Source organism: Rattus norvegicus, chromosome 14 (genome assembly GCF_021556685.1).
Source record: "Rattus norvegicus strain SHRSP/BbbUtx chromosome 14, alternate assembly SHRSP_T2T, whole genome shotgun sequence".
Taxonomy (NCBI): Eukaryota; Metazoa; Chordata; class Mammalia; order Rodentia; family Muridae; genus Rattus; species Rattus norvegicus.
The window spans coordinates 15,227,607-15,254,041 of record NC_141547.1 but is presented as its reverse complement, the minus strand read 5'-3'; the positions used below and the strand labels follow the sequence as shown (position 1 = coordinate 15,254,041).

General features: G+C 45.5%; 1 protein-coding gene and 1 pseudogene across 4 annotated transcripts in view; one reads left to right on the top strand and one right to left on the bottom strand.

The window, feature by feature from the left end:
- The window catches only part of Shroom3 (shroom family member 3), a 296,424-nt gene that overhangs the window by 162,611 nt on the left and 107,378 nt on the right, over positions 1-26,435 (top strand).
- On the bottom strand, positions 16,598-17,094 carry LOC108352719 (60S ribosomal protein L12 pseudogene; annotated as a pseudogene).

Below are 26,435 nucleotides of genomic sequence, written 5' to 3'. Positions count from 1 at the left end.
CAAAATGTGGAGGAGTTGATCTCTAGGATTTGGTTTGTCTCAGCCCCGTCTGAATCACTTTCCTGTGTTTTTTTTTTTTTCAATTGCATCCCTCCATGGTCAAAGGAGGTGTACTTTGATACAGTAGTGAACAATGTATCACTCACATCCGTAAAACTGAGCTGGACTTAAGCACTCTCTTCTGCTACTCAAATTTGAGCTCCAAAAGCAAGACCTCCATGACGATAAAAGCATCCGTTTGAGAGCATGTAGGGAAGGCTGTTTGTAGGCAAATTCACTTCAGCGATATGGTCTGGTCTACACAGCAGCAGAGTGAACCTCAATTAAAACATGAATGAAGAAATGGAGAACTGAAATGTACACAGGAAGCAATTAAATGACATCTGGCCCAGAAGAAGTTTTCTGAGTGCCACTTGGTTACACAGTACCAGGAGTTAGTTCTCGCTGCGGAAACTCTAAGAAAGGTTGGAAAGTAACAAATGTTCTAAATACTATGCTGTACCTTACTTTAGCACAACTCTCATTAATACTCCCGAGAACTCTGCAGGCACAGGTTCTCCCTCTCATCTCATAGAAAAACAAGAGGGCAGGAGAAAGGGCTCAGGGATTAGAAAATAAGTTAGATTTGAATTTGACAGGCTCTGCAACCTATACACACTCTACTCCGCAGTCAGAGAGTAGCATCCCTCTACCTTGAGTAAGTGTGAGTTATCATAACTCTATTTAAGATGTATGCAGCATGAGGAAGAAACAATAAACAGCAAAACAAAATTATCTCAGTGTGGAGAGCACTGTGTGTCTCAGCTAAGTGACAGCCTTGAGGAAGGAGTGGTGGCTGTCTGGAGAGAGGGAGACAAGTCTTTCAGGGGCACATGTGCTGCAGTACAAGGAAAGGTTTTAAAAGGAGTCAGCTTTATAAAAAGATTTATTGACTAGTACTGAGGTATGTGTCTGTGTGTGTACCATGTGGTGTGTGTGTGTGTGCGTGTGCGCGAGTGAGTGTGTCCAATTTACATGTATGACTATGTGCATAAAACATTTGAGATCTGCAATATTCTCATTGATGTGAAGCATCTGGGGAGGGGATGCCTCTCAAATAAAAATGATCGCTGCTGTTTTCTCTACTTCTCAAAGCGTCCCTGGCCACCTCGCACCACTTCTCGTTTTATGAAGTTAAAATCTGACTTCAATGCATATTCTGTGGGCTTTCTGGGTTGGAGAGGTGAACAGGCCAAACTGGAATCAACCGAGCCAGGAATCTTAAGCAAGCGTGGAGACCGTTCACTCCTACTCCCTGAGGAATTTATGGCCAGCAAGTTGTTCTCTAATGAGCACTGAGTGAGAGCATGACATCTTCTCTTAATTAGTTTGACAGATATTCATTTAAATTTGAAAAGATTCCCAGGCTTGGATAGAAAAGGAAGGGCCTGAATTCCTTTTGCATCTTAATTCTGTTTTTGTTGTGGTGGCTCCGGGGGATGTCACTATCTGGAGACAAATAGACAAATACAGCTTATGTCTTCATTCTGGGACCTCCACACCTTCTGTTTGTGACGCCTACAAATCACCATGTTTTTGAGTTTGCCACTGTAAAGTTCAACACAAGACTCTAGGTTCTGTGAGAATACATTTGGGCCTGGTTTCTGGGACTGGCGGGCAGAGGTGGGGGTTGGGGAGTTGGGGTTTGGAGGTAGGGGTGGGAGAGTGGGGGGTGTTTTTTTTTTTCCTTCATACTTAAAAGTTTCAAGTAGCAAGTCTTATATCAGAATAATCACAACTTGGTCATCAGTGGGATGAAGTTCATACTCTAGTTGATAAATTCCCAGTTTTTAAAAGCATCCAGGTCATGGGGTGAGCACAGCCCTCCTTTGAGCAGGAGGCCATGCTCAGGTCTAGCTCCATCTGACCAAGAACAACCTTTATCTCGGTTGTTAAAGTGTAGCCACAGCGGCCATGAGTTGCTCACCTTAGAATACTTGATTATCTAGATGGGCAAGCTGTTCACGGCTGGCAGTGCCCAGGTGTGGACCGCACCCCCATTCCTGGCCTGGGCAGGCACCTCGAGCTCTGGCTACACAACCCGGGACATGCCTCTTCTTGTGTACACAAAGAGAAGCCCCAGATGGGCCAGCTGTGGGCCTGGCCACATAGAACTGTTATCAGGGAATTGTCCAAACATAGTCAACCTTGGGAGAAAGGCACAGCACCTGCTTAATCTATTAAAGATAAACATTTAGCTCTTACGTTGACCCGTCCTCCCCAGCTTGTCAGACTCCCCACTCCATCATTCTCCTTGTTGTCTTAGAGCAATTACTCATTGTCAACCCCTTGTCTTTTCCTGGGTTTCGACCCAGGGCCCACTGCATGCAATGCATGTTCTACTGTGGGTTTGACTTAATGAAGTCAGAGTATAGCATCCCAGGGAAGGGCTCCAGCGTTTTAGTTTTGATTAAAAGGTAGATAAGCAAAGGTTGAAGACACTACCATGTCTCTCTGTCCACTCAACGGATCGGTATAGTCTTATTTCACATTGGGCAGAAACTGTGTAGAGTAGCCTTGTCTTAGGTCAGAAGGCTTAAGGTGAAACCCCTGCTTTATCCCTGAATGCAGTAACTCTGAGCAAGTTTGGCCACCTTTTTGAGAATGTATTTCCTCCCTGGTAAAACAAGAATAGTGATGTGAGATGGGGTGAGTTATCCCTCAGTGATAGAGGGCTTGCCTAGCAGGCACAGGCCCCTAGGCTCAACACAGCATGGAGACAGGGAGGGAGGGAGGGAGGGAGGGAGGGAGGGAGGGAGGGAGGGAGGGAAAGAAAGAGTCGTCATAACTCTGGGTCATGGACCTGTAGCTTCACATGTGAACCTGTTGGAAATCCAGACTCTTAGACCCTCAAATGAAAAGCTTCAAAGCATAAAAGAAAATATAAGTCATCTATCTAATAAGGGGTTCACAATCATAGCCCACGAAGAAGTTCTAGAACTCAACAGAAACAAAACAACTTCATTTTAAAAAAAAATTGGCTAAAGTAGCCAGGTTTGGTGGTATGTACCTAAAATCCCAAGCACCGGGGAGGCAGAGACTAGTGGATCTCTCTAAGTTTGAGGACAGCCTGATCTATACAGAGAGTTTTAGGTCAACTAAAGTTACATAGTAATACCTTGTCTCAAATGAAAAAAAAATTGTCTAAAAATAGTCAAAGAACAGGAATGGGAGATTCTCCAGAGAAGAGGACACACAGAAAATGAAAGCATGAGAAGATGTCCACTCCTCAGAGATGGAGACTCACAGAAACCACAGGTGCCACCACAGGTGCCACCACAGGGCCGTTAGGATGGTGACACCCAGGACAAACAATAAACGATGTTTTAATTTTTCAAGATGAAAATAACAGGTTTTGGCAAGGAGGGCTGAAACTAGATCCCTTGACCTTTGCTGGTGGGAATGTGAGCTTGTAGGACGCCATGACAAAGGACAGCCTTTCCTCAAAACATTTTAAAAAAAAACCTCTCACATGATCACAGCGTTACCGTGTGCATTTCTAGGACAGATCAAACAAACTGAACGTAGATGTTCAAGGAAATATTTATTTGTACATGCACTTCACAGGCGAATTAATCGCAATAGACAAAAGATAAAAGGCGACCCAAGTGTCCATCAGTGGATGAATGGATAAACATTCTGTCCATCTACACAGGGTGCTACCATTCAGCCTTAAAGAAAGAAACTCTGACCCATCTGCCTTGAGGAGTCTCTCCCTACATTGGTCAGTTCCTTTCCTGCAGCTTTATTTCAAGAGCCCGCACCCACACTTTTGGGTACTTCAGTTCAAACTCCTCTCTTTCGCCTCATCCTGGCATCTGCCTTACATTAAAAATAGCATCACTAAAAATCCCCAAAATGAATAAATTCTGAACATACTATAATGAGTAAACTTTAAGGACATTGCTGTCATCAGTAGTATTTCATTCAGATAACCCAACCACATACACATAGACGCATGGACCTCAAAAAGCGTATGATTCCATTTACATACGTACCCAGAGTTGTCACATTCCCATAGACAGGACGAACGACAGTCGGTCCAGAAACAGAGGTACTTCGCAAATATCAATTTTAAATACTTACAGATTTTTAAAACTTTGATAATGCATTTTGACTTATGCAAGTAAGTGCACTACATATGTATCTTGTACCCACAGAGGTCAGAGAGGGTGTTAGACTCCCTGGAACTGAAGTTATGGGTGGCTGTAAGCCACTGTGAGGATGCTGGGAACGGAACCCACTCTTCTGCAAGAGCAATAAATGCCCTTAGCTGCTGCTAAGCTATCTATTCATCCCTACACACACACACACACACACACACACACACACACACCATACACAAACAAACATATCACACATACACACACAAACACACACACACCACACACACACATACCACACACACACATCACACATACACACCACACACACACAAACACACACATCACACACATACACACACATACCATACACACAAACACACACATCACACACACATACACACCACACATACACACACACATCACACACACACATACCACACACACACATACACACCACACATACACACACACATCACACACACACATACCACACACACACCACACACACATACACACCACACACACACCACATACACACACATACCACACACACACACCACACACACAAACAAACATCACACATACACACACACCTCACACACACACCACACACACACACCACACACACACAAACACACACATCACACACATACATACACATACCATACACACAAACACACAAATCACACACACATACACACCACACACACACACACACACACACACACCACACACACAAACAAACATATCACACATACACACACACACATACACCACACACACACACATACCACATACACACACATACCACACACACACACACATACAACACATACCACACACACACACATACCACATACACACACATACCACACACACACACACACACACACACACACACACACACATATACACCCCACCCAGCATGGGGCTATGGTTTAGTCGGTGGAGTGCCTGCCTAGACTACATGAATCAAAAAGTGTTCAACTCTCAGAACTACATTTTCTGGTGCTAGTAATGTTTGTCATCTCAGGACTAAGAAGTAGGAAGACCAGTTAATGATCATCCTTGAACCTAGCAAGTTTGAGTACATCCAAGGTTATATGAGACCCTGCTAAGTAAATATCTTGTGTCTTCTATCACAGTCTAAGTAGGAACTAAGCTTCGGACTCACAACCTGAGGTTTTAGGTATTACTTTAGGGTCCGATGCTTCTCAAGTCTGACAAACGTTGCCATCCATTGGAACAGCTGACTCAGGAACGGTGGTCACCATCACACAGTCGTCCTTAAACAGAAAAGCAGTGTTCAGCATAGTTCCAAGCATGCCTCCCACTTTTGAAAACGCACGGGTGGTATTTAGGGTCCCTCCCTGAGTGCAGTGCAGCTTGGAGTTAACAGGAGCCTTCCTCTCTGCTCACAGGGCAGCTTAGGAAAGTTCCAGTTTGTCCTTTCTCTGGACTTCACGGAAATGCACAGCCGGTTTTTAAATCTCACTCATTGCAAACCACCGGATCATTCTTCTAGGTTCTTAGTCCCCTACACAGTCCCTCTAGGATATCCCCAGAATCCGCCTTTGACCGAGTCTTTAGGATCCCACTCTTTTTTTTTTTTAATATAAGTAACAAGACAAATAACCTTGTGTGTTTACTTTCAAAAGGACTTGAGTAAATGCCAGTCTTTTGTGCCCATCTAACGCCCCAGCACTTAAGTGTAAAGGAAATTCTAGAATTATTGAGTCATTCTAGATCCTGCCTGGACTTCATAGAAGGGCTGCAGGAACTACTGTTTCAGTCGCTCTCCTGAGGGGAAGCCTGGCCTTCAGGGAGCTCTGCAAACTTGTTCCAGGCAGCCCCTGCCACCTGGCAACCAGATTGCCATATTTTCATTTAGCTTCTGGTGACCAAAAAGGTGACCAGCTTTGAAATAATCCACCAGGCAAGAAAGGAGAGAGCACCCTGATTGTTTTCCTTTAGAAAGGGCAACAGAGAGACCATCTCAAGCACTCGACCGAGTGTCATCTGTCCAGCCAAAGCCAGCAGGCCAGGTCAGCCATTCCTTACTGTAAAACCAGAACCACAGGCAAACACTGTGTGGTGCTGGTACAGCCAAGAAAAGCAGACATGTGTGCAAGGAAAGTGTAGAAACGTAAGCTCTTCCGCCTTTGCTGAGGGATGACCAGCCACATTATGAGGTCGGCGGCAGTATTCTGTGGAGAAGTTTTATTTGTTTAGCAAAGCCGCAGGTGTACAGTTTTGGTGATTTTAGATTTCCAAAAAGGGTGGCGATAGACCTCTGATCATGGTATTTAGTAATCTCTAGCGTGGTTTTGTTTTCTCACTTGAAGGCAAAGATATTGGAACCACAAAACCAACAACAAAACCCAAACAACTAAACACGCTCGCTCGTAAATCCAGAAAGCAAACAAAACTGGACTAGAGTGGATAGCATTTAACATATTCATATGGCACAGGGGATTAAACTTCTCTTTCCAACACTTGTCCCTTTGTTTTCCCCTTTCCTTTTATGTGTTCCTGGTCACATGTGTCAGTGTCCTAGTGATTCTTAGTTTGTGCTGATTCTTCCCAGTGAGATGCGGCCCAGGAATGCTGGGGACCTCCCTCGTTTCGCTTTACCTGGGGCTCACTTTGCTGTGCTCCTTACTGGCCTCTCTGCAGATGGGCTCCGGGGTTGCTCCTCTCCAAAGGCAATCTCCCCAACATCTCCTCTGTGATGCCCAGAGGTCCAGAGTCAAAGCTGGGTTGGGGAGTCTCTCTGTTCAGGCCTCACTAATAAACAGGGAGTGCGACTGTGGGAGCCTCGATTCTGGCCGCTGGTGAGGTAGGCTGCTCACTCCACCCAAGTTCACAGCCTTTGTCCAAGGGCAAACTGTTACGAGGCCTAAGAACACAACCTGTTTGTTCTCTGCGTGGGTGAGAATTGAGGAGGGGACTGTCTTGAAGGATTGGAGATGATTTTTCCCCCCTCTGTTTAAAAGGAGGAAGAAAGGGCTGGCAGAATGACTCAGTGGTTAAGAACACTGACTGCTCTTCCAGAGGTCCTGAGTTCAATTCCCAGCAACCACATGGTGGCTCACAACCATCTGTAACGGAATCCGATGCCCTCTTCTATGTGTCTGAAGACTGACAGTGCACTCACACATATAAAATAAATAGATAAATATTTTCTTAAAACAAAGGAAAAAGTAGTAAAACACACATAACAAATTGACCTCCAAGTCTTTATTATTATTATTATTATTATTATTATTATTGAAGATGTATTTATTTTTATTGTTACGTGTGTGTATTTTGGATGTTTGTACATGTGCAATGCCCAAAAAGGCCAGAAGAGGACATCAGATCCTCTGGAACTGGGGTTAGAGGCTGATGTCAGCCAGCATGAGGATGCTGGGAATTGAACCTGGGTCCTTTTCAAAAGCAGTAAGTGCTCTTAACCATTGAGCTATCTGTCCCACCTCCACCTGCAAGTCTTAATGATGAGTGTTAACATAATTACTTCTTGCCTCTGTTTCCACATTCCATTTAACTGTGTACAGGTATTCCTACTGTCCCTCTGCCTCTGTCTCTCCCGACTTCTCCTTCCTCTTTTTCCTCCTCCTCTGACTTCTCCTTCCTCTTCTTCTTCCTCTTTCTCCTTCTCTCTCTCTCCCTCTCTCTCTTCCTCTTCCTTCCTCCGTGTCTCTCTCTTTCTCCCTCTCTCTCTCTCTCTCTCTCTCTTTCTCCATCCCTCTCTTTCTCTTCCTGCCCCCTTTCTCCCCCTCTCCTCCCTCCCTTTCTTCTCTTGGTTGCTTTCTAGTGATATAAGCTTCATGGTGCCCTTAGGTTCCCACTGCCTGAGCACTCGGGGTGTTCTTTACTGTTATTTCGGGTACCAGCATGCCATGACCTCTACATAGAGCACAGCCAGCCTCTCTCTATCTTGGCCTCTTGGCAGACCACACCTTCTGCTGGTTCTTCTGGAGATTGTGAGTGTCCCTGGGGATTACCGCCTTCTCCTCCCAGTGTGTAGCCTAATGTAGAATTAATGCATTTTCCTTCTTGAAATACACTAGGAACAATTCATTCATTTCCCCTTAGGACAGATTCAGAAGGTTCGTTATGACCCTCTCTAGCCTCCGTCCTTATCCTAGACTCATCTCTCCTGGACTCTCTGAGGGAATTCTGAGTTTTTGTTACTCTGACTGCAGCTGCTGGCCCTCAGGCAGGGCTAGTCCACCCTCTATTGGTACAAAGTCAATAGACTAGAAGTAGAGCCCACAATACAGGAGCCTTAGAACCTGGCCATGACCTCAGAACACAGGAGGCTGCGTGGCTCCTGTGACCTTAACGTCCTTGAAATTGCTAATGAACTCTAGGAATTAATTCCCTGAGATGCTAAGTTGTTCTTAAGGGGAGTTTAGTCTTGGTCTTAAAAGTGTTTCATTCTGGCTGGGCTCTCATAGTTTATAGCAGTTACCAGTATTTAAGCTTCTGTGTTGAGAGATAATGTATAATGTAATGTGTTAGTCAGGGTTCCATCGCTATGGCGAACGTGGGAGATGATCAACTTCAATGAGCAAACACTTTATTTTGGATTGCAGCTTTTGAGACTCTAACCTTTGGCTGTTTGGCCTCACTGCTATGAGCCCATGAGCATACGGTTAAGCAAACTGTTCACTTTAGACTTTGTCTATCAAAAAAGCCAGAGGAGAGGACCGGGTCACTCTCTCCCCTATTAAAGGATACATCAACCCCTTAGAGCTCTGTAGCTAGCTATAAGCTTTTGGGGGAGGGGCCTAACACCCAAATTGACAAATAAGAACATTCCAGGTGAGCCTTAGTTACCTGTTACAAGTACCCTAAAAAACCAATCAGTGTAGAGACTAACCTTTGTGATACAATCACCCTAGCACCCTGGCCTTCTGGAGCATATGTAGAACAAAGCAAGCAAGAAAGACAAACAGAACCCCCAGAAGAGAGAAGACCAAATAGAGTTGGGAGGAGTGCCAACAGGAGTTGGAGGAGTGGCCAACATATTCCACCCAATCTCCCCTATTCCCTCTCATCCCTGTGGGCCATATGAGATGAGAGGCTCTTCTGTGACGAGCTCAGGCATGTGTCTGCCCACCCTCTCCCTCCTCACCCGAATGACTAGAATGGCCAGAAGATTGAAATTCGGAATCCTCTGTGCTCTGCTGTAATAAACCCTCAGCCTAGACAAAATAAATTTAGAAGAAAAAAAAAATAAACCCTCAGCCTACTCATTGCCAAAGAAGCAACTGGCTCTGTGTTGAACCCAGCACGCAGTCCACAGAAAGCATTTCCCACAAGCTGTCCGTGTTGTGGCAGAGCTCGCAGGAACCAAAAGGAGCCCTGTGCTAACGTCTGATTAAGAGGTTTGGTTTCTTTTTTCATCAGCACCAAGCATCCTTTCCTCAGGTAAACACCCTTTGGATGTTGTACATCCCCACCCTGGGAACTTTAACATTGAAATGACGGTCACATCTCATTTGCGGTCTGAATTAATTTTTGTCAGGTTATACAATAATATTGCTTATAACACATAGAATGGGTAACACATCAGAGTGGATTGACATAAAAGATGACGAAAAATCGGGTAAGATTTTGATGGAAGTCATCCTTCAAAACAGTCTTAACTATGTAGCTCTGGCTGGCCGTGAACTTGTTATGAAGACCAGGTTGGCCTCGAACTCATAGAGATCTGCCTCTGGAGCGCTGGGATTAAAGGCATGAGCCACCACCACATTGTCCGCCACACCCCTGCCATCTATTTCTAGATACTATTACTATGTTCCCCGAGCTAGTCTTGGTGCTGGGCTCAAGACCTTGCTACGTATTGTAAGTTGCGCCTTCCACCAAAGGCACAGTTGAAGCCTTTGAAGCCTTAGCTGTCAAGTCTCACTGTGCCGTTAATTTCAAATTATGACTGACTTGTCCTCCTCCTGGGGATCAATAGGAAAGATGCCTGACAGGGGGACTGGGAACGGTCAGTTCTGATGTGAAGCAAATGATCTATGGCCGCCGCCATGGCGTGCTAGAAGACCTTCTGGCAGAACGGAGCTTCAGAACTCTCTCCCCATTTGTCATGGTATTTACAGGTCCTGCTTGAAGCTGGGAGTAAATCATTCTGCTGCCTAGCTGCCGCTTCACAACAAAGACTTCTGGAAGTGATTGAGTGGGAACCCTTCACTAGAGTCTCGTGAAGAAGCCAGCAGGAGTTGCCATGGTGCATGTCCTACTGACCTAGGCATCGTGTTGATGGCGGGTCCAGGGGAAGGGAGTGTCTGTCCTTGAGACAGTGGCCACACTGGTTGAATGGAACCGCTGTATATAGCACGGAAGTGATTCACATTTGTATTCTGTGGGATTTGGACTTTCGATGAGGTGACATGATCAAAGAGTACTCCGTTTTAGATAAGAGTATAAAACATTGAGTGGGAGTTTGAGGTTATTTAAGCCTAGGAGTTCTTATCATAATATTTGATATTGGCGGTGGCCGTTTACAGCTAATCCCTCCCGTGGGGTATTGCTTATCAATACTTCTTTCATAGTCTCAGCATAATTAACAACTAGAAATCTAAAATTTATTATTCTGTTAGTTTCCTGTGATGAGTGTTTTGCCTGCAGGTGTATCTGTGCACCGTGTGCGTACTCGCTCAGGGCCCACAGCGGTCAGGAGAGGTTCTGTGCACTGCGTGCATGCTCGGGGTCCACAGCGGTCAGTAGATGTCCTCGGATCACCTAAACTTTAGCTACAGACGAGTGGGTGCTGAGAGTCAACCTTGGATCCTCTTGAACAGAAGCAAGTGTTTGTGATCACTGAGCTATTTCTCCAGCCCCAGCACTAGCATTGTTAACATTGAAATGATACTTAATGTCTTATCTGTTTTCTGAGTTAATTTTTGTCAGGTTATTATATAATATTGTATAATATTGCTTATAACAACTTCTCTTCCTCCTCTCCTTCCTCCTTTTTTCTTCCCCCCATTCCTCCTCCTCCTTCCCCATTCCTCCTCCTTTCCCCATTCCTCCTCCTCCTTCCCCCATTCCTCCTCCCCCATTCCTCTTCCCCCCATTCCTTCTCCCCCATTCTTCCTCCCCCCCACATTCCTCCCCCCATTCCTCCTCCTCCCCATTCCTCCTCCCCCCACATTCCTCCTCCTCCCCCCATTCCTCCTCCTCTCCCCTATTTGTCCTCCTCCTCCCCCCATTCCTCCTCCTCCCCCATTCCTCCTCCTCCCTCCATTCCTCCTCCTCCCCCATTCCTCCTCCTCCCCATTGCCCCCCCATTCCTCTCCCCCTATCCCCCCCCCATTCCTCCTCCTTCAGTACAGACAAAATTGAGTCCGAGGCCAAGTATCACATTTAGTAATCATCTTTTCAGCTTTCGTTTAGTGACACCCTTTCTTAAACAAGAGTCATTTTTAAAGAATTGTCCCTTGTTTCTACAGACACTGAGAACACTTCTTACTTTAACTTTCTGACCTACACTGTTTTGTATCACTTGTTTTTGCCATAAAAGGGATCAGACTTAAAGCTTTGCCAGTGGCAAGCGGGCTCTTTACCACCCAGCTACGGACCCCTCATCTCCGTGACTTTTATAGTTTGAAACTGCTCTCACCAACTTACCCAGATTTGCTAGCCTTGACTTGCAAACCTCCTCCCTCAGCCTCTTGACCTGGATTCCAGACGTGCACCTCCACGACCACTGCTCTCTGTACTATGTTTGAAAAATCATTTACTTAGTTGAATTTTCTAACCCTGAGCACGATGCTACCTGTCTGTGCCTGGTGCTTGGGCCCCAGACATGAGATCTCTGTCAACCCATCTAGTTTTCAAGGTTACACACTTCCCAAAAAGAGGTTCAGTGAAGCCATTGACCAAACTTCCTGACATCATGGTGAAAGTTGTAAACAAACATTTGCTTATTCCTAAAATCTTCAAAGTTACCAAATAACCCCATGATCGTTTATTTTCAAGGAAGTATAAAAACAGGAGTTTGGTATAAATACCGGACTTTGGTGGAAAGAACAGAATTCACACTGTTGAAGAATGCATGAGAGGGATAGAGTGTATTGGGCTGGAGAAATGGCTCAGAGGTCTGACTGCTCTTCCAGAGGTCCTGAGTTCAAGTCCCAGCAACTACATGGTGGCTCAGAATCATCTGTAATGAGACCTGATGCCCTCTTCTGGTGTGTCTGAAGACAACTACTTATATACATAAAATAAATAAATCCTTTTTTAAAAAAGAGAGAATATCGGGGTTGGGGATTTAGCTTAGTGGTAGAGCGCTTGCCTAGCATGCGCAAGGCCCTGGGTTCGGTCCCCAGCTCCGAACAAAAAAAAAAAAAGGAGAGAGAAAGAATATCACAAAAAACAAGTGATGTGATCGTTTTGGGAAACAGACAGGAAACTTGAATAAGGGCAGGATGGAGAAGGCAGGATAGATGCAGCGGGCTTTAGAGTGCAAAAGGAAGTAGGGGTGTGGCTCCGAGACTGACTGTACTTAACAGGTAAAGGCCCCGGATCAGTCCCCAACACCCCAACAACTAACAAACCAAAGCAAAACAACCGCAAACCCAGTAAAAGGTGTCACCTATAAATGCCCATGAAGCCTGCTCCGTGTGTGTGTGTAACCTGGCCATCTTGTTTGGCAATGTGATGATGTGGGGAGAGGGCTTTGCTGGTGGAGGCATCCATCGGGCAGATGGGACCCAGAGCTGAGCTGAGAAACGTTTCCTCTCCTACGGTTTCTTTGTGCATTTGTCGTCTTCCGTCGTAGCAGCGCAGAATGAGCTCATCTGTTAGGATAATGGTTCACCAGACTGGGCTTCATGTGCTCACTCCCACATCTCCCTGGAGCCAAATCTTTTACTTGAATGTCAACAAAATGGCAGCTCTCAGCAAGGGAACATTCTTGATTCCCTGAGACGGGGAACGGAGCCAGGCACTTGTCCGTTTGTTTTCAGATGGACTGCTTCTTATGTTGTAAATATTTAACCATCCACCATAGAATTCTTACCAGAGTTTCTGTTTGGTTTTCCCGTTAATTCCATTTCTCATAGGCAGATAAAAAAGGTTCTCACTTTCCGGAAACCTTTTTGAAAGCAGAAATGTATTATCCTTGAGAGAATTTGATTTGGAGGAGAATGTGGTGTGAGTGTGTGTGTGTGTGTGTGTGTGTGTGTGTGTGTGTGTGTAGAGAGAGACAGAGACAGAGAGATAGAGAGACAGAGACAGAGAGATAGAGAGACAGAGACAGAGAGATAGAGAGACACAGAGAGATCTGGAAGGCATGTTTTTCCATTGATTGGGTAAAGAGAACCCACCCATATAAACATCGTATGTGAAGGTAAAACAGAAAATCATACTTGTGAAGAAATAATACTCACGGTTACCATGAATATCTTTATTGTTCCCTTTCTGTCTTTGCCTCAATTGCTGGTAGTGATGGCTAAAAACCCCCCATCACCTGCTCAATTTCAGGCATTCTACTCTAAGAACCTACATGAAGTTTATGGTTTTTGAGAGTCCAGAGAAAGGCCATTAGCTACTAAAGCTACTGGGGAAGGCGAGGGTGATCTTATCTCCTTAAGCAAAACAACTCCGGCAGCTTCCCTCCCCCCCCCCCCCCCCCAGTCTGCTGGGTTTCTGAAAGTCCGTCTCTTCCATGGTGCTTGCACCGTGAAAGAAACTCCAAGAATGCATTAGGCATAAGACTGACTTTAACTCCCTCTGTTTGCTGTCTTAGTGATGTATTTGTTTATTTTAGGGCAAAGGGCCCATATAGCACCTAGTTTGTGCTTTGGGTTTGATTTATGATGCTTATGTTTGAAATAGCTGTTTTCTTTGAGGGGGGGTGTGTATTAATTTCTTCTTGCTTTTCCCCCACACCCCCGGTGATTTCTGATTATATCAAGTCCTTGAATAGCAAAGCAAGAAATCCCTTGAAGATTGCAAGCAATCAGTGCACCTACCTACCACCTTTAAGAATGTCTGATGGTTGGGGTTGGGGATTTAGCTCAGTGGTAGAGCACTTGCCTAGCAAGCACAAGGCCCTGGGTTCGGTCCCCAGCTACAAAAAAAAGAAAAAAAAAAAAAAGGATGTCCGATGGTCCTTGGATCACAAGCGACCTCTAAGGTCAAAGAGTGCAGGGTCTAACTGGAAATGTTTCCTTACAGAGCCAGCTTGTCCGCCAGGGCCTGGCACGGTTCATAAAATTGCTTCCTGACTTCTCGGCCAACCCCGGAAAATCCAAGGAAGGCACTCTGATTTTAGCTTAGGATCCTGAATGGACCAGACAGTCAGAACGACGAACTGACCCAAGACCTGGCTCCTTGAGGAGCTAGAATATTTTATGGTTTGTTTTTACCCAACTTCACAAACTTGAAAGGTGATATTTTAGAAGTTATTATTCAGCAGGAAAAGCCCAAAGCATCCCTTAAATGGCAAACGTGATTAAGGGCCTTTCCCCCTTCATGATGGCTGTGTTGAGACAACCCCCTTCTGCTTTTCCAGTTTAGCCCAGGATCTCTACACGGAAGTGCTTTCAGGGGTGAACCACAGCCGTGCAGTTAAAAGGGCACTCTCGCAATCCGAAAGGAGGCATCCAGTGAGCTCTGACTGAGGCGTCTACATCTTTTTTCTAAAGCAATGTATGAAGAAAGGTTAGGTACAGTTCCTAGGAAAACTTGTGCCCATCCTACATTTAGCTGATTTCAATTTTTCTACATATTTTTTTTAAAAATAATCTTTGTAGTGGAGAGAAATTCATATTTTAAGAGTTTCCTCCTCACGCCCTCCATTTTCTGGCTAAGATCAACTGTAAAATAGTTAGCCAGGATGTAAAACACATGAATAAAATGACCATAAAACCTTCACATTCCCCTCTATCTCTCATTAAAATGCCAGGGTGAGGAATGGCAGCCTCGGGTACACCCTGCCCGCGGCCAGGCGTTCCAGCCCCCCTGCACTTATGGCCTCTCCTCAGGGCCACTTGCTGTGATCAGTGCCTTGTGCTTGCCGATGGAGGTTTTCTTGTGGAATAGGGGCCTGCCCTTGGTCTTGTGGCTTTGACACTGGAGCACTGTTGTCTGCAAAGACAGTATATTATAGCTCCCGGGTGCTCGAGCCGCTCCAGTCCTTCATTCCTGAGAGGTTTCTCTGTTTCCTAGGAGATGAAGCCTGTGCAGCACTTGGTCCGGCCTTCGTGATTTCAGAAGGCCCTTAGGCCCGTTTTGTTGTTCAGGTTCCTAAGGGTGGGTGAGGGGCATGAGAATCGCCAGCAGGGGCAGTTACCACTCAGTGTCAGAACTGGTGCCACGGAACCCTCTTCTGTCACATTTTTTCCTGAGGTGCTTTTAAAAATCTGGCTTCACGCACCAAACAGGATTCCCGAGGAACATGAATAATCTGTTGCTATCTGAGCTTCTGTAAAGGGTCTGTGCGTGAATCTCAGGGCTGCCTCAGATCCCTTTGGATTTAATATCACAGGACACTGGAAAGATTGCTCAAATTAGAGCTAGATGAGACTGAGCACATTTACAAAACCAATTGTATTACACACATTTATTTGTGTGTGAGGGGTGACAGTCAGGAGCACATGCACATGTGCACATGTATGGGACAGGGGACACCTTGCTGGATTCAGTTCTCTCTTTCCATCATGTGGGTCCTGGGACTCAAACTCGGGTTTTCGGTCTTGGTGACAAGTCCTTCCTGCTGAGCCATCTTGCCAGCCCTGCCAGGTACTTTCGATGTGATCGGTAATAAATTCTTACAGTTTCCTGAATTGAAAGCATATTATTTCTAATTTGTGCTCTTAGGAGCCTACTATTATTTTTTTTAATTAGCTGCCGTGTGATGCTATTAATTAGTAGAAATGTAAAGGTTTCAGTTGGAAACTCAGGCAGCTTCGGATTGTGTCAGGAGACCAGAATGGTTGTACGGCAGACTGCTTGCTAGCTAGACAGCTCCTGTAGCGAGTGAGGTAACCATCCACAGTTTGTCTCCCTGAGAAGCTAACACCGTATCGAGATCACAGCCACAGTGGCACTGCGGGTCTGGTTCCACTGTCAGCTCTATCAGGTCAGTCCTCATAGGAAGCATTAAACGTGGCGCAAAATTACCTGGCAAGAAACTTCTGGCGATTCAACGTTTCATTTGGGAAAAAAAAATTGTTTTTTAACCAAAAGCCAAATAGCTTGCTACTTTATTTTATACAGTAAAATAAATTAATTAAAAAATGAAACAGAAGGGAACCTGCTTGTGTGTGGAGGAGAATGTGGGGGTTGGGATATAAGATAAATCCATTTTAACACTGGCATGTGATCTGTCTCTATTTCTCTTTCCCTCCCCCCTTCTCTACTTCCTCTCTCTCTCTCTTTTTTTAATCAGATAGTCTTTTATTTAAATATTTTCTTGTTGCTTCTTAACTAGCTGGGCACTCCACCACACCGCTGTTGATGTCATCTATGATGTCACGAGGGTGGCGGCCATCCACATTGCAGCCCACAGACTGTGCATTACCCAGGATCTCCTTGATAGTTCCAGAAAGTTCTCTGGCCAAAGACCAGTGTCTCATCTGCCGAGCAATGTTGACAATCTCATCAAAAGTGATGTTTCCACTCTGTTTAATGTTTTTCTGCTTCTTCCTGTCTCTTGGTGGCTCCTTGAGGGCTTTGATGATCAGGTCAGAGGCAGAGGGCACCACCTCAATCTGGGCCTGTCTGTTCTGGATGGTCAGTTTCACTGTAATCCTGAGGCCTTTCCAGTCACTGGTAGCCTTGGCAATGTCATCACCAACTTTTTTGGGAGCAGACCCAGAGGACCAATCTTAGGGGCCAAGGCGGTTGTGGCGCCGACCTCGCCTCTGGTGCACCTCAAGTACACAACTTTGATCTCACTGGGGTTGAACTTGGGCGGCATGGTGGAGGTGGCTGGTGTCAGATGAACCCGGATTCAGTACGACCCAAGAAAGTTGCATGGTTGCCTCCCCCAAGACGAAAGCCAAAAAGCTTCTGCTTCCTCTCTTACATTGCTCAAAGGTTTTATTGGTCTGCATTTCATGATGTAGCTAAGACTTAGGGCCAGGGGTTGGGGATTTAGCTCAGTGGTAGAGCGCTTGCCTAGCAAGCGCAAGGCCCTGGGTTTGGTCCCCAGCTCTGAAAAAAAGAAAAGGAGAAAAAAAAAAAAAAAAGACTTAGGGCCAGGGTGAGAGGTTTGCCCTTCAAGCTCCTACCCAATGACGAGGTCCTTCTGTCAAAGCCACGTGCAGTTCTTGGGGATACACACGAGGGTTTCTCCTCATGTGTTTATGTAACTGAAATGTAATACACGCCATTCTCCTCATGGCTGGGGACATTCTCATGACATCAAGTCCTGTTCCTGGACGTATTCTAAACTTGTCCTTCTTCCCCTTCCTACTGCAACTTGTGAACGAAGGTTATGTCCATATTTATTTTTAGACAGGGTCTCTGGTGTTCTAGGTTGGCCTTGAACTTCTGATCCTCCTGCCGCTCTACCTACCAAGTGCTGGGATGCCACCACACCTGGTTTTATGTTGTTCTAGTGACCTAACTGGGGGCGGGGCTTAACTATGCCAGGCAAGCACTGCCTCAGATGATCCAGATCCAGCCATGTCTCTGTTTTGAAGCCTTTAGAACCTAGCATGGCCTGCCATACAACAGAAAGTTGTTGTTGTTGTTGCTGCTGCTGTTGTTGTTGCTGCTGTTGTTGTTGTTGCTGCTGCTGTTGTTGTTGTTGCTGTTGTTGTTGCTGTTGTTGTTGCTGCTGCTGCTGTTGTTGTTGCTGTTGTTGTTGCTGTTGTTGTTGCTGCTGCTGCTGTTGTTGTTGCTGTTGTTGTTGCTGCTGCTGTTGTTGTTGCTGCTGTTGTTGTTGTTGTTGCTGCTGCTGTTGTTGTTGTTGCTGCTGCTGTTGTTGCTGTTGTTGCTGCTGCTGCTGTTGTTGCTGTTGTTGTTGTTGCTGCTGCTGTTGTTGTTGTTGCTGCTGCTGCTGCTGTTGTTGTTGTTGTTGCTGTTGTTGCTCTTGTTGTTGCTGCTGCTGTTGTTGTTGTTGCTGCTGCTGTTGTTGTTGTTGCTGCTGCTGCTGTTGTTGTTGCTGCTGCTGTTGTTGTTGCTGCTGTTGTTGTTGTTGCTGCTGCTGCTGTTGTTGTTGTTGCTGCTGCTGCTGCTGTTGTTGTTGTTGCTGCTGCTGCTGTTGTTGTTGCTGCTGTTGTTGTTGTTGCTGTTGTTGTTGTTGCTGTTGTTGTTGTTGCTGCTGCTGTTGTTGCTCTTGTTGTTGTTGCTCTTGTTGTTGTTGCTGCTGCTGTTGTTGTTGTTGTTGCTGTTGTTGTTGTTGTTGCTGTTGTTGTTGTTGCTGTTGTTGTTGTTGCTGTTGTTGTTGTTGCTGTTGTTGTTGTTGCTGTTGTTGTTGTTGCTGTTGTTGTTGTTGTTGCTGCTGTTGTTGTTGTTGCTGCTGCTGCTGTTGTTGTTGCTGTTGTTGTTGTTGCTGCTGCTGTTGTTGTTGCTGTTGCTGCTGTTGTTGCTGTTGTTTAGTACTAGCTGACTTGTAGCAATGATTCTCTAAAGCGGGTCAAGACCCCAATATGGGTTGCATCTCAGATGCACTGCATATCAGATATTTACATTATAATTCATAACAGTAGCAAAATCACAGATATGGCCCTGCACTCATGATAATCCTCTGCTTAGCCTCCCAAGGGTTGGGATTACAGGTGTGTGCCACCATGTCCAGCTAGAAGTCAATTTTTGGCAAAGACTCCCTTGAGATTGCTTATGATTCAGCTTGCTTCACATGCAAAGAGACTTCTTTTTTTTTAATTAATTAATTTATTTAGTGTATATGAGTACACTGTAGCTGTCTTAGACACACATCAGATCTCATTACAGATGGTTGTGAGCCACCATGTGGTTGCTGGGAATTGAACTCAAGACCTCTGGAAGAGCAGTCAGTGCTCTTAACCGCTGAGCCATCTCTCCAGCCCCAGGAGTCACTTCTTTAGAGGCTGACTTAGCTCTAACGTCCTAAGACACTGAGCATTCAGCTCGATAGACATTCTCATAGATACCACTCGGCAGAGATTCTGTCTAGAGTTCCATTCTCTGTTTGCACTCTGTACTCGGGGAGGAAAGGGGACAAGGTTTCCAGAAGAACGCTGCAGACTCAGTAGAGCCAACCGTTCCAATTTCCCCCTGACTCCAGCACTTTCACAGCTATTGGTGAATTAGTTGGATTAGTAGTTGCTGTTCCAATGGGCCATTATGTGTAATTTGCAAATTGCAGTTACACTTACAGGTAATTAATCCCTTAACAGATCCGTAGAGCAGCCACTGCCTGGTAGCCATGAGGAATGGAGTGGTGAAGAAGATAAGGAAGGTGTTTGTTTTCTTAGCCTTCCAGTGGAGGCCCAGACTTATAAGCAGATAAACAAATGAAGAAGACAACTTTAGATCGACCTAAGAAAAAGAGAGGTTGGGCAAGATGCCTTAATGGTAGGGTAGAGGAAGAGAATGACTGGGTTGAACCTTTAATAAGGAAAGGAGCCAGTCACATGACTGCAAAGGTCAAGAGAGGGGGCTGCCATCTGGGAGTAGTCTTAGAGTGCTAAAGGAGATGAAGGGAGGCCAAGAGAGCCAAAGCTTTGGGATGGGGAAATATGGGGCCCTATCATGTAGGGACTCCTGAGCGTAACATGTGGCCCTTGAAGGGGTTTAAGCGAAAGAATGATAGTGATATTATCAAATCTGTCTCAGGGAAACAACAGTGGGGTCTCTCTTTTGGAACATAGACTGTATGTAGGAAGCTGGGAGTGGAGGCGGGGAGGGGAAAACGGTTAGGAAGCCATCGCACTGACTCAGCAAGGTGATGTTTGCTTGCCTTGGGACAGCGCAGTGGAGATGGCTGGAGGGATGAGATTCGGGCTGATAAGCTGGAAAGATGAGCAGATGGGAGGATACAAGGATTAAGGGAAAGAAGAGTGGGGACCCTGGGCCTTATCTGGACATTCTGGATGATAATGGAACCAGGAAATAGAGGAGAAACTGGGATAGGACAGCTTGGGGGTGGGGCAGACAGAGAGAGAGAGAGAGAGAGAGAGAGACAGAGAGAGACAGAGAGAGACAGAGAGAGACAGAGAGAGACAGAGAGAGACAGAGACAGAGAGACAGAGACAGAGAGAGAAAGAGACAGAGACAGAGACAGAGAGAGAAAGAGACAGAGAGAGAAGTACTTAAGTACCATCTGTTTGCTATACCAATCCAATGATTGTGTAGGTGGTTGCCTCTGAGGGTATAGAACAAGAGATAGAGCTGAGATGAAACTGAGAGTCACACACATGTAAGGAGTATTTACAGTCCTCAGACTGGAGATGATACTCATCTGAGGAGAAAGGAGAAGCAGGGAAGAGAGAAAAACAAGAAGATCAAGCCCTCGGCTCTACAGCCTGGAGCACCGAGTTGGGAAAGGAAGGATTGATTCTCAGGAGGGCTGTAGCATCTTGGAAGTCAAGCTAAGACCATTTCAAGAAGGCCTAGTCCTTTCGTGATGGTGCTGCCGGGGAGGGCTGAGGAAAAACACAAATCGTCGACCTTGGCAAGTTGGCTGTGACTGAGAAGGGCGGGGTGTGGAGAACAGGAGCTGCCAACCAGGAGGCAAGTGTGGGCAATATGCAGGCCTGTGTATCCCTCGTCTCTTCAGTTAAGTGTTTGGCAATGGGGCAGGCCTACAGAGGCATTGCTAGAAAGACTTAGTCACTGGCTCTTAAGTGGCTGCTTCTGTGCGATCCAGGGTCGTTCTGTCGCTTAGATTCCTTGCAGTCACCTTGAAGCTTGCCACACCCTGCATTCTTTCACACCAGTTCCCCGGGTTTTTTCCCTGCAGCTCTACCTGCAGTAACTCACCTTCTAGAGTTCTTGGGATTCACCTGTTCCTCATTTCCTTTGGTGGTGGGGTGGGGGTTGAGCACTCTCTTCCTGATCTTCCTGAAAAGGTCATCACTGCCTCTACATTCCAGGTGATCCGCCTGGAACTAAAATTTTGTGACGCATCTTGTGCCGAAGTTAGGGGTGGAGTCTCTATATTTAGCAAAATTATTAATCTTCCTCTTGTACCCAAACGTCACACGCTGAGCTTAACTTTAAAATTTTTATTCATTTTATTTATTTTGTGCATGCAACATATGTTTGAGTGCATGCATACACGCCAGAGTGTACGTGTTGAGTACATTCTCTGGTCAGGATTTTGGACTCATGCACAAGCGCCTCTACCCATAAGCCATTTCTCTCACTGACCCTCACATACCAAGTGTAAATGACAGTGTTGGCATCAGAACCCAGGCAGCCCATAAGCTCTGGGCTATGGTATCAGCCAGTTTGTTTTTTAACCACAGGCAAGTGGAAAGGGGGATCCTGAAAGGAAAAGCAAGTGACACTTGATCAAGTCAGCATTGGCTCAGAACATCATAAAATTATAGCACGTTGAGTTGCAATTTAAAAACAAAACAAACCTTGCACGTCAACAGAGCCTGCCTTGGGCCAAATGCTAGCCCCATAGGTTATTCAGCCTTCTTCTCTCACCACCTTCCCACCTGCTAATGAACTGCCCCAACAAAATCGAAACGAAGATGTATACACATTTTATATGCACTTGCTCTCTAGAAAGTTCTTTGGTATGTGCCTAAGGTCAGCCATGAAAGCCAGCAATTCATTGGGTGACTAAGTCTGCCTCTCAGTCCAGGTGGGGCCCAAGTGAGAATTGAAGAACTGGGGACGGAAGCCAGTCACAGGGAAGCTCGTCATCAGAGTGAGAAAGGCTCGGTCACTGGAGCTTGGGATGTGCTGTAGATTGGCATTGTTTTTGTTGTCCTAATCTGAAAATGACAACATAGCTCCCTGCCGAGGACATGCGGCGTTTTATGGTAAGTGATGCATCTTTAATTGGTACATAGGGGCATGCCTGTGGACTTAGTCCTCAGTGTGCGGGCCAATCAGGTCGCCTTCAGCATTTCTCAAAGGTTAGTTTCATCTTATAATTAAGTAACAGCGATCATTTCCTGGCAGCTAATGACCGGCTAGAGGAGTTAGAAGCCTCATTAAGTTTATAATTTATCAAATTCTACATTCTCCATCTGCAGTGTTGCAAAAAGAGAAAGCACCCTGGAATTCCTAATAAGTCAGGGACAGTCTCCAAGCAGATTTCACGTGTGTGTCAGTGGTAACTTCTTCAAAGGGTAACTTCATTTTCTAATTAAGAAAAAACAATCATGTATTACATAGTTAAGCACAGGGAGAATTTAAACGATGTCGAGTCAGGGGATTGTAGAAGCACAAGATGGGCCCATGCTCTTAAGTAAAGGCAAGGTTGGAGGTTGGTGAGCTGTTTCCTTTTAGTGATGATTTTGTATCTTTCCTGACGTTGGCTGTGGGTATCTGCTAACTCTGGCATCCATGTGTTTAGCCTGCAAAGATTTCTCGAGTGTCCACCATCTAGTCCAATAATTATTCTAATGCTGAAAACACACAAGCAAAGACCCCAGGTGTTCTTATTGAGCTGGTATTCTAGTCTTAAGACTCCTGTCTATAAAATACCCTGGAAGGCCATGCCTCCACAGGTTTTGAGTGGTTAAGCTCGACGGAGTCAGAAGAGGACCCACCCTGCACCATCTTGGTTGTCCTGCCTCTTTTCCATTGGGGTTGTCGTTCTGTGATCTCACAAGAATCACTGTTGATCTGCCATGGTTGGGGAACTGAGAGCCACCTTCTCCTTAGAGAGAGAAGGCGGGACCCCCTCCTCGGGCTACTGTTGCTTTTGTTTTCATTTGAAGAACTGGGCAGAAGCTGTTCACAGAGAGAAGAGTGATAGCTAATTTCTCGTTGAAATCATTCACTTCTAGAGCATGGCCCAGACACAGACCTATCACTGACTCCAGAAATCTGGAAATGTAGAATTTAGGAAGGGTCCTAACTCTTCTGTGTTCCTTCTGTCCCACCTGAAGAAGGTCTAGAAGAACTCTAGAAAGAAAAAAAAAAAGAATCCTGTGCTTTTTATGGCACTGCCCCTGAGTCCTCTTTAGAGCCAGCCCTGCCTGAGAACCTCCAAAGACCTTTTCCCTCTGTGGTCTCATTATGTCCTTGAATAAACTTGGCTGCTCAGAGACACTCCCTGGCCTCTCCACCATAGGGACAGGAGACACAGCAGGACTCCAGAACTCTGGTAGTTGCTTTGTGCTGTCAGATCATGCCTGAGCTTCTAGGATGGATGATGCCTACCCTTCTCCTTGTATGCAACCTGTAGACATTTGTCCAGTGTGACTTGAGAAAGTTATCCTTCTAGTATCCGAACTAACTCTCTTGCTAATAGACTTTCACAACCAAGATTCGGGACAGTGACCTCACTCTTCTTGTGTCTTTGCTTTTCGAGACGGTTTCTGTGTGTTGTATATGAGCACTGCACTCTGAGCAGAGTTTGTGAGTTCAATCTTGGTTGAGCCTTTCGATTTCGCTGGACGTTTCTTTTCTTCTATGGGGATTCTAACATTCGAAGATGTTCTATATTATTTTGTTTTAAACAGCCTATGATGAATATTTGAAGAAATACTATTTAAAAACCTTTATCAGACTTCATAGCACCAAGATAAGACCAGTTTAACAAATACCTTAACAAGTAGGAAACAAAGAGAAAAAAAAAAAACCCTACTTTAATGGACAAATAACTGCTTAAGGGACATTCCTCATGACTGCCTACATAAAATATAGCTGGGTATTTCAGCCCTAATATTCCTCATTTTAAATCTCTCTTCCTAAGGTGCCTGGCATTTGTCTGTACTTACCTAAGAGTGATGATCTCTGACTTCATTCCTACATTAAAGACAGTTCTATAACATATTCTTTCCTTTAAGTTTTGTGTGTTTGTGTGTGCTCTCGAGTGTGTAAGTGTGCATATTCATGTGTGTGTGCATATTCATATGTGTGTATATGTGCATGCAGAGGCAAGGTGTTGTTGAGTCTTACTCAAAGGCTCTGTACTATTTTAGTGAGGCAGAGTCTTTCACTGAACACAGAGCTCATGCCCCAGGGCTAGTCTAGCTAACCAACTTGCTGAGAGACTCCATCTCTGCACCCCTGGAGTGCTCGAATTTCAGTCGGGATCCCACACCCACATGGCTTTTTATGTGATGTCTTTCTTTCCCAATTATGCTTATTTTCCTAAAGATTAGGTTTTGGGGTGTGTGTGTGTGTGTGTGTGTGTGTGTGTGTGTGTGTGTAAATGTTTGCCTGCTTACATGTATGAGTAACATATGCATACCTGATGCCTGTGGAAGCCAGAAGAGAATCAGGTCCCCTGCAACTGAAGTTGTAGACAATTGTAAGCTCCTATGTTAATGCTGGGAACCAAACCCAGGTTCTCGCAAGCACGCTAGTTCTTAACCACTGGACTTTCTCTTAACCCCTGCAATTATTGTGTCTCTCCCGCCTCCCTCAGAATTTTAGGCCCGCTATTGAGTGAGTATAGGTGTATTTTATTTTATCCATGCATGTGTGTGTGTGTTTGTACTATGTGTGTGCAGGGCCTATGGGTTACAGAAGAGGGCATTGGCGCCCCTGAAGCTGGAGTTACAGGCAATTGTAAGCTGTAGGACATGGCCACTGTGAACCAGACCTAGATTCCTCTGGGAGAGCAAGAGGCTCCAAGTCATCTCTCCAGCTCCCTCTCACTGCAATTATTTAGGAAAATATTTTAATTAAAACTAGTTTTGAAGTTCTGACTATCAAACCCAGAGCAAAGTAATTACTCTACCTGAGCCACATCCCTAGTCTCCTTGATGATTTTTTGAGAAGGTCTGTGCTTGGGATCCCCGGAAACTGGAAGGGACCTCACTCTGGTTCCGCTTGGCAGCCACAGACTTGCTAATGGAGAAATAAGCCACCAAGTTAGAAAATTCTACAGACTTTTCTAGGCTGGGGTTGTAGCAGTTGGTGGAAGGCTTGCCTGACACCATGAACCGCTGGTTCTAACCCCCAGCAGCACACAAACTGAGCACGTTGGCACAGGCCTGTAATCTTGGCACTTTGCAGGTAGAAGCAGGAGGGTCAGATGTTCAAGGTCACCCTTTGCTACTTTCTGAGTTTGAGGCCAATCTTCTTCAAGGGGAAAAACATCTTACAGAGCATGAAAGATTAGATATGCTTTTAAGAGGAAAATCAAGCTTCCAGAGTTTGGGGATATTGTCTGTCAGCATGGCTCAGTGGCCTGCACTGGGGAAACACCCTGGCATTAAGTCTGGGCATTAGGAACTAAAGCCTGGGAGAATACCCTGAAAGGGAGGGTGTGAGAGTCTGGGCTCAGAGCCTCTCCTTAGAGTGTCTTTCCCTCCCAGGTCATGAGGTCAGGTCTGGCAGCATTTAATGACTATGAGTCTCTGCAATGAGTGGCATCTGGATGGCTCAGGGGAAGTAGACACCACCACCCAACCCCGTGTGGAATTGGGGTAAGGTGGAGCAGCTGGCCATATATGAGGCTGCCTGTTGGGAGAGGTTAGCTTGGGCCCAGCCTGTTAGCCAAGGCAACATGGCCCGCCTTGGCCCTCTGCTTCTGTGCATCTTAAGTTTTTAACTAGCCCTAAATATATAAGAAGATTCGGAAGTAAACTGATTGATGGTATATGCTTATATTTGTAAAAGATATTAAATGGGTCCAGGGAAGTGGCTGAGAGGGTAAAAGCACTTACTATGCAAATCTGATGACCTGAGTTTTTTTCTCTGTGTCTCACAGCGGAAGGAGAGACTTTAGTCCTGAAAGTTGTCCTCTGACCTCCACATGAATGACTGTGGCACGTGCATCATAGCAAACACACTGTGACCACGCCGCCACTGCCACAACAACAATAACGACAGCAACAGCAATAATAATAATAATAGTAAAGTTAAAAAAATTTTTAAAAGATTTGGGAGGAAGAGAGAACCCCATTATGTACATGCTCAAGGAAACCAGAATCCTTGAGCAGTCGGATCATGGGGGTGAGTCCCAGAAACCATCTTAACCACCCCTTCCTGTGGCTGGCAAACCCCACCACCACCACCACCACCACACGCTGCAATTACAGAGGAGCAGTCTAAGCAACTCCTAACAGCCCTTTACTGAGTACCTTACAAACGCTGGGGAAACTCACTTCTCTACAGGAAACAAACCCTGATGTCCAAGCCCACTTGAAATGACTCTCTCTGTGGCATGTATGGGGGCTCTTGCCTGTT